The sequence below is a fragment of the Hemibagrus wyckioides genome, linkage group LG10, assembly GCF_019097595.1.
Source record: "Hemibagrus wyckioides isolate EC202008001 linkage group LG10, SWU_Hwy_1.0, whole genome shotgun sequence".
In the NCBI taxonomy this organism is placed as follows: Eukaryota; Metazoa; Chordata; class Actinopteri; order Siluriformes; family Bagridae; genus Hemibagrus; species Hemibagrus wyckioides.
The window spans coordinates 17,929,531-17,938,779 of record NC_080719.1 but is presented as its reverse complement, the minus strand read 5'-3'; the positions used below and the strand labels follow the sequence as shown (position 1 = coordinate 17,938,779).

At 41.3% G+C, this 9,249-nt stretch overlaps 1 protein-coding gene across 3 annotated transcripts in view; it reads left to right on the top strand.

The window, feature by feature from the left end:
• Nucleotides 1–869: 869 nt before the first annotated feature.
• The window catches only part of elovl1b (ELOVL fatty acid elongase 1b), a 15,063-nt gene continuing 6,683 nt past the window's right edge, over nt 870–9,249 (top strand). The window contains exons 1-3 of one of the 3 annotated variants that reach the window (XM_058401482.1): nt 1,007–1,024; nt 1,374–1,441; nt 6,879–6,993. The gene's annotated coding sequence lies outside the window, so the exon portion shown is untranslated. Of the gene's footprint in view, nt 1,025–1,373; nt 1,442–6,878; nt 6,994–9,249 lie in introns of all 3 variants that reach the window. The other 2 variants (XM_058401481.1, XM_058401483.1) reach the window with 2 other exon arrangements.

Below are 9,249 nucleotides of genomic sequence, written 5' to 3'. Positions count from 1 at the left end.
CTCCCCATGCTCCTAGAGTCCAAAGGCTGATTGGCATCTCTAAATTATCCACAGAGTGCGAGTGTGTCTGAGGTCGACCCTGTGTAGGATAAATGTTACAGAAAACGGATTGACGGATGGATAAACAGCTGCTAAGGGACGAGACTTCCTGGATCGCCTTCTTTAATGAGAAGACTCTAATAATCACCCAGTTTGTATCCTGTGCGGTGATAAAAGAGCAAAATAAATGACACAAAACTGTGCTCGAAAGAACCTTACCATGAACAAGATATCATCTATCAATTTGTAAACGAACTGAGCTAATCCATCTATTCATCTCCCTTTCAAGCTGTTCTTATCACCTCTGATGATCACCCTGTCTTTCAGGGCTTACAACTTCAAACCACTGCATCTCATTTGTTATTTGCTGGACACTGATGACCCTGTGATAAATCCTTGTGCACACCTTTACAAGGTCATCCATACATTATTAACATTTTTACTTTAAGAATTGTAAGATAAATCGGTTCGGTTTCAAATGAAACGTGACATTTATTTCTGAAACAGTGGCCACAAGAGAGTCTAACAAAAAAAATGGATTCAATGTAAACCAGGACAAAACAGAGTAGGTGTTCCCATCTAGAGTTTCATTACAGATTATATTACTGCAGCGAAAGAAATGACGTAGCAAGGGCTGCTGCAACCTGATTGGCTCGTCAGCTTTTAGTCCCCCTTGGCTCATTCCTAAAGGACAAAATATTCTAATAAAAATTATTATTTATCACACTAAATACAAAGAAAAAAATTAATAGTGTCATATCTTGCAGAGACAGCGTGATATTTTTATGTATTTACCTATACTACTTTATGCGGTGGAGTGCGGATGGAGACACAAACCGCATGTTGTTCCCACCTATCTTTTCTCATCCCCCACTTTTTTCTTTCTTTTTTACGTAACTGAAGGGTGGAAGGGTCGGTTGCTATCTTACGACTTGATTTAAAGGGTTAAAACGGCGTGAATTTCCTCATCAGTGATCTCCAACAGGTAAATTTATGCACTGGTGCGTACATGTAAACATATATAACTATAAGCTTTTGGGTGGCGCGTGACCACTTGAGTTTAGGTCTGAGTAAAGAAACCAAAAACAGTGAAGCATACGGTTCTGTATGATGGTATATGTAATATATCTTAATAAGGCACGTCTAGGATGTCTTTTGAGTCGCTGCTTTGCTTTTAGAAGATTGTAGAAAAGTTGTTGCATCACACATACCTTTAATGCGGAAACGTGACTTTGAATCAAGCCGAAATATTCGTTGACCACGCCCCTGCAGCGCGCTGATTGGCTGCTCGAGGTCGCCACTTAGCATCATTTCGTTCGTCGTCACTCTTTCAGGTGTTTCGCTTGACTCGCTCGCTTGGTGTTCGGTGTCTCCGCACACCTGAGAAGTGGGCCAAGTACAGGTGAGTTAATGTGTCTGTTTTTGTTTGTCCTTTACGAAGATCATCTTTTGTACCATCTGTATCAGCCTCAATACTTAGGGAAAAGCATGACATTGGTATTTTATTTGTGTCGTTTGCCGTGAAATACAGTGAAAGTGTATCATAGTAATTTTATATGAACACTGACTTAACTTCAGTATGATATTCAACTGGACTTCAGTACCAGAGACTGCTTGTGTTTACGGTTACTACTGGACAGTGTTGACACCATGGGGTGATACAGAGGGGTGTAATGCTCTACATTCCAGCTGACCTCAAGAAATACACCTCCTCTTACTGCTCTTCACTCTTACTCTAATAATACTCTACAGATCTCAGGACTTCATTCAGGTCTCCTTCTGACCTCTGACTTCTGACCTAATTTACAGTTCCTCAGCATGATAAGCAATAGATTGTCTTTTGGTGATGACATGATGGTTAAACATTCCTCACCACACACACACACACACATACAAATGAGCTGTTGTTTCAAGAAAATCATATTCTTCTGATTGGAGAAGATCTTATAGATGATGTTGTGGTACATTAGTAAGCTATAATATTTATTAAGTAATCTAAAAAATGAGTTTAACAAAGAAAGATGTTTAATGAAGGAACGTGTGTGATATATTTATATAAAATGTGTGTGTATGTATGTATGTGTATGTGTATGTGTATATATATATATATATATATATATATATATATATATATATATATATATATATATATATATATATAATATATAATATATAATGTCAGTTTGTCCCATCAGTGTGTGTATGTATATGTATGTATGTATATGGCAGAGTGTCCTGTTAGTAAGAGAGGATTGTGATAAGAAAATCCACATTATCCAAATTAATGCCTGAATACAGGCAAATACATTGGCCTTCAATCTAGGATAAAGGTCAAAGATTTTTTTCTTCAAACGATATGCAAAGGAAAAAAATGCTTGATTGACAGCTACTTTGTTCAGCCTCATTTGATCCTAAATACTTTCAGGCACACTTTCTTAACCATCTCCGATGCTTGGTCCAGTCTCGGCTCATCAACACTCATGTCACTGATTCAGTTCAACTGATTGTTGATTTGTTTCCGCTTATAAATCTTTTGTTTATTTAGATGATTTGCTTGTAGTTAATTCCAGTCATACCACAGACTAATGGTATCCTGACTCATTCAGCAAATATGTAAAGAATGACTAAGACTGTCCACAGGTTGTGCCGAGGCCACGATCTTGTTACAGCTTCTGTTGTTGTTTTGTTTTAGTAGGACAACTTTTAAGATTACACAGGAGTGGCATTTGTGTCAGATTCGAGAATACGATCCTTCCCTAAACAAAGGTGCTATGGAGACGCATTTTGTTCTCCTGCATTCTCACACACCTTTATCAGTCAGTTTTTAGCGGCCGAACTTCTTAGCGATCATCATTTGTCAAGACACCGGGCAGATCATGCCTTGCACCTTGTGTACGGGGTTAGGAAAGTGTAGTAAGTGAACTGTAAGAATGACATACTTGCAAGAAACTATGAATGATGTCAGCGTATGCTTTTCTCCCCCGAAACATAAATGGAGAAATACCTGACTTTACATACACCTTTTCACGATGAACACTCGCGCATGTTTTTTCCTGTCCTGTTAAACGTGCATGTCTTTACCATGTGTTCACAAAAAATAGAGCAGATTAGAGCGTGCTCTTGGAGTTCACTGAGCAGCACACAAAGGTGCTTTGTATGAAATTCTAGAAGTTAGACCAAGGTCACATCAGATATCTGTGTGTGTGTGTGTGTGTGTGTCCGTGTGTGTGTCCAACCTGTTTTATGTTCAGAACAGTGTTTCATATAGAAACTATTTTAACAAAATACTAGATCTTAACTAAAGCTGTCCAATCTGATCAGACTGCAAAGCGGTACATAGGCCTCATGTCAGAAAAGAGATCAGATAACTTTAAAATAAAAAAAAAAAAGATGTAAGCAGATATTAAATGAATCATTTCTCTATTGCGAACTGAAACAAATCAATTGAAACTTTTGGAAGGTTTTTCTTTCTTTCTTTTCTGTCCGGTTTTTTATTTTTGCATGAACCTGAATTGCATGGTAGCTTAAGGGAAAATTCCATCAATACTTAAACCCTCAATGGTTCAATGTAAGCGGACATTTTCGAACCCAAGCTCATGGTCAGTGTGTTGAGTGACGCAGCTCTCTGTCAAGCAGGTTTTTCTGTTCATACATCACCCACTGCAGTGTGGAAAGCTGGCTTATGTAATACCTTCAGCTGCACAGTAAAGAGATAGGACTGTTGTGATCTGCCATGTGGAACCTGAAAAGTTTGATATTTATAGGCAGGGTTTACTTTTTTTGGGACGCTGGAAGGAACGTTGATATTCCAGTGGACAAACGGCAAAGGATTAAGAGAAAAGGACACAAAGTACAGCAGAATGAAATCTCATCACTTGTATAAAACAAAGCAGAACATATCACAGGAGAAATAACACTTTTAAGTATAACACTTTTATGTGGCATGCTATTCAATTAATCACAATGTATTCACATGTACAAATAAAAACTGTCTGGAAGGCTTTGTGGTGAACGGAATGCTTACAGAGCGAGTTAAGTAATTGTGGTTTGCATATTTTGCATATAGTTAAGCTTACAGTAGGCCAGCACTGTTGTAATAGCTATTGTATGTTGAGTATCGTACAACACAAACTAATGCCAAACTGTTGTTGAGCTCCCATTGTAGTTGAACAGCCATGAGCATATACGGTTAAATCCCCAGATGTGCAAAATAACCTGGTCAGTTAGAATGTGACTGAATTTTTTGGGTTGATCAGCAAATCATATGGCAGTAGCACTGTGCATAAAATCATGCAGATGCAGGTCAGAAAAAGTTCAAGCATGAGAAAAATGTGATCAGAGTGATTTTAACCACAGCTGCTTGGACAAATGTCCAGGGATCTTCTGGGATGTCTCTAGAGTTGAAAAAACAAAACAGAATACACCTAGTACTGCAGGCAGAAAGAAATACCTTCCTGATGAGAGGTCAGAGGAGAATGGACAGAATGCTTTGAGCTGACAGGAAACAGTGAGGTTCAAGTGGTTAAGGCTTTGGGTTGTTGATTGGAGGATCAGGGTTCAAGCACCACCAAGCTCCACTGTTGGACCTTCCTTAACCCTCCATGCTCCAGGGGTGCTGTATCATAGCTGCCCCTGCACTCTGACCCCTTAACTTCCTGAGCTGGGATACACAAAGTATTCCACTGTGCCGTAATGTATGTGTGGCGATGATAAAGGCTTCCTGTTCTCAGTTCTTATAGTTCATCTTATAAAAAATACATTAAGTAATCTTCCTATGTTGCACATTAAAGCATCTTAGAATGTGCAACCTTGAGGTCGATGTGTGCAGACAAAAGAAAACAGGAAGGGTAAAAACCCCTCAGCTGTCTGGTCGCAATGAGTCTGTCATACTGATGTTGTTTCTGCTGTTGTAGACCATAAGCTTCATCATGTGGCATGCGTGTGATGCGGGGTGAGATGCTTTTTCCCAGATCAGAAATTTCTGCAATACTGAAACCAGCCAGTGTTTTTCCCTCATTCATATGTTTACCAAAGTGATAGATAAATGCATGAACTGACATGTGATATAGTATTTTTTTAATTTTTTTGCTTCTGTATTAAAAGTGTCAAACACATGAAAATTCCTTTCCCACAGCCCCCCTACCCGGCCAATATTGCTTGGTCCGTGTAGTTTAGCATGGTGTGAACTAAATCTCAACTGTTAGTGCATTAGAGTGAAAGTCCTCTTGTTTTTGGCGTAATACGAAGCTTGTTAACCTTGACGTTATCTCATGTTTCACCACAATAGAGAGTCCGGTTCAAAGGCACGTTAGCCGTCAAGGTGAGATGAAGAACCAGAATATTTCAGGATCTGTTTTGTGACACTTGAGGGATTTTTTTCCTTCATCAGTGCTAAAGGCGGTTCACGTTTTCCACATTTTATTGAGCATAAAGAGGCGGAGAAAACGAATTTCCGGCGCGGCCTGCTCGACTGATTTCCTTGCGAGTAAGGTGGAGATTTGAGAAAAGGGAGCAGCCATGTCTCCTTCTCGCTCATTCTCTATTTCTCTCTAAGACTTGTTTATCCACTAGGGGCAGGGAGACTGGTCCAACAGGCTCTGGCTGTCTGAGAAACCGAGCTGTTTGTATTATAAAGGTAAATGTGTCTCAGTGGAAACGGAACACCTGATACCCTCACCGCTGAGGGGATTCTGTTAGCTATTCTGGTCAGTAGACGACTGGACTGGTTATAGATATAGTGGAGAACCGATTGTCCGTTGGATGAGAGCTGAAACATCAGCTAAGTAGGCCTTCACCTTATTCTTCATCCATTTAAGCCCCTTGCTACCCTCACTGCCGAAAAGTGTGAAGAATTTCAGTTTGCTCTGTGTGTGTGAGAGAGATTAACTCTGTGTACATGCCTGTCCTCTGTTATTTCAGAATAACTGTCAGCCAGGGACTTCCCTCTTTAATGGTTATTATGGGCGAGTCGGTGTGTACACATTGTGTTTGCTGAAGTCATAATAGTGTCATGCGCACTCTAGTGCACTATTACATTATTGGGATTATGTCTTGGGTTTCTTTGTGTGCCTTGTGTTATCTTGTTTTTTTCTTTTTTTAAGTTCTCATTCTCTCTTCTATGAAGCTCCTCATGTTTTGATGAATGCCGGTGGCTGGTTAATCACTACTAACTAACCGAAGGCTGCAACAGTGTCATGTTTTGAGGGCAGCTTTGTGTATTTAGAGAGGTGCGTGCGGCTCTGGATGTTGCTTTGTGTTCGAGGGTGTGTTTCTGCGTAGCCTGTGCTGCTTAGGGCGGCCGGTGCAGAACAATAGGCCCCTTCACGATAACAGAGTGGCTACTGATTTCTTGCCTGCGCTGGCGAATAATCTTATGAACGCAGGCCGGGGTGAAAGCGACGGGTCAGGCCACAGTCCTCAGCTTACTGAGGAAAGGAAGGACACCAAGGTGGGCGGTTTAGGGCAGTAGGGAATGTCTATTTGGGCCAAGCAGGACTCCTCTCTATTTTGTGAAAAAAAAAAAAGAAAAAAAAGAAGCCTGCTCAGCCATAGTAGGACTTTTTTTTCCCTGCTCCTTATTTACTCTTGCGCATGCACACACAGCTGTTTCTCTCTCTCTCTCTCTCTCTCGCTCTCTCTCTCTCTCGCTCTCTCTCTCTCTAAGCCAGTTATTCATCCACTGGGTGAGTCAGGGTGGGCGGAGTCTCAGAGGCCAGCAGTACCAGTCACCCTGTTGAATCTCACTTTTTTTCCTCTCTCTCTCAACTTCTCCTTTCTCTCTCTCCCCCCTTTCTGTCTCTCTCTCTCTCTCTCTTCAAACACTCTCTGCTACTGTTCAGGCCGTGTTTTCTATCTGAACCGGGAAAGCAATAACTTGACGGGAAACAGAGTTTTGGCCTGCCGGGACTCAGCAGCAGCAGCAGCAGCCTCTGAGGAAGAAGTTTAAAGTAGAAGGTGAGTGGAAGGTTTTTACTTTAAGAAACATGTTACAGATCTTATAGAGAAGCTTCTAACGTCTCATGATCTTCAGCTCACGAGTGAAACTTTAGGGAGTACGGTATCATGAACAGTCCCGGTGGTTTTGGCTGACTGCTTTTATCGCGGCTTCTGTGTTTCGCTAGAAAGACGATAAGACTGCTTTAACCCAGGCACGCCCCATTAACAGATGCCGGTCTGTGTGTTTGCCTTGTTTCCTCAATTCTCTGGGATATCCACCCCCTCCCTCTGTTCATCATTAACTCCAAACCATCTGCCATTTTTTTTTCTTTTTTCCACTGTATGATTCATTGACAGGATGCTTGTTACAGCAACTTACACTCAGCCTCGCCCCTTATTTTCGGCTTTGGCTGTAGCGATCACACTTAAAGGCTTTGGTTTGAACTTGAAATAGTATATTGACGGTAAGGAAATGCACACCGGGACGTTTCTGTGATCCGACTTGTCTGATTTAGGGAAGTGCTGAATAGTTTTGTGATTGTGTTTGTGGTGTGCCCTAATGGACTGTAATCACATGACGGACATGCAAGCCAGGGAGGCTGTCGTCTCTGGCAGTGTGTCATTTCACGCCTGCCGGTGAACTCAAACCGGCTGAAATAAAACAGCCGAGTGACCGGTTCCAAGTATATGGACCGTTTATTAGCCGGTGTTGGTTGATATTTTGTTTACAAAAACCATCCAGTTGCTGTGTAAAACTTCAAATGGGACTAAAGTCACAGTGTCAGTCACTTTATTAAACAGTCTGTTAAAGCACTAAATAAATGTATGCTCTATGGGATGCTGTATTTCTGAGTCATTCTGTACATATTAGCTTCTAGGAACGTTACAGCAGCTACCTGCAGTTTCAGTCTGGATTTGCTCACCAGATGTTAAAGCTGTAATCAGCACTTTAAGACAAGCCTTTTTTGTGGTTTTGGATGCTGGGTGTGATTTTGGTGGGTAATTGTGGCATCCTTTCATCTCAGAAGCTTTACATCCATTAGCGTGCTACGAGGACGTCACGGCCTGCCCCGATGCATTGAACGGTTTACAGATTCTCGCTTATGATTTTATGAGTGGAACATTATCATCGCTTTCTTTGTTTTTGAACCCTATAGTAGACCTTGGCCTCATTAACCTTCACTTAAGGTCTTGTCATAATATCTGCTCATGCAGCAAGCACACTCGGATAATGTAATGGACAAGACACGAATCTTATATTCAGGTCTGTATGTTACACAACTGATGGGCTGAGGAAGTGTCCCCAGGTTTCTGCCTCTTGTGTAACAGGAGTTTTTGCTCAGTGTTTGACTCTCAAATCTTTCTGTGATCAATTCTTCCAGATCAGGATGACCACATGATGCGTTTCATATCTGATCGCACAGAATGTGCGTGAGATCGGGCCGATTGATGAACGTACACACGTCAGAGTTATGTTACAGCACAAGGAAATGCTGTTCTTTACATATCTCAGTTAGTTATGAATTTCTGCTGATAGGGTTAAGGGCCTTGGTCCAGTGGCAGGTTGCTGGAGGTGGGAGCTGAACCCAGACCTTCTGACCAGAGCCTTTAATCTTTGAGCCCTCTTGAAATTTTGCTAAATTTACCTTCAGTGTTAGTTAGGCAGTAATAAATCTGCGAAATATTGCCCAACATTAGGTAATAAGCACTCACACCCCTGATATCCTTTACACATGGGTGGATTTCTTTTGTTTGCCTGACGTTATTAGGTTAATCTCATCCTGGGGTTTGTAAAGTCAATATGGTCCTCTTGTGAAACCAGGACACCAAGTTACTCATAACACAGAGGAATGCCACTGTTCTTGAAGCGAAGGTTAAAGATTTTAAATAGGTCCATCTGAACAAAATGCCATCTTAAAGATTTCCATCTCAAGCTAGTTACACATACACGCAGTAGTGCGATAACACTGATGTGGGTCTGTGTCAGAGATTCCAACATCAATCCGGATGACACCCGGGTGAAACAATCCAGCAAGCCACAATCGGTACACGAAGAATCCAGCTTAGACGTCATGCACCTGTGAGCTCACTCTAAGAAAAATTAACCAAATTGTCTTCAGCTTATTTCCAAACCTCCCAGAGTTACTATGTAATTACTGTTATTACCACACCACATACGAACCTGCCCATCTCTCAGATTAGCGTATTAGATTTCGGCTCGCTTTCTGTAATCGCAGCTCAAGCCACTCTATATCCAGCGTTTAGGTGACCTCG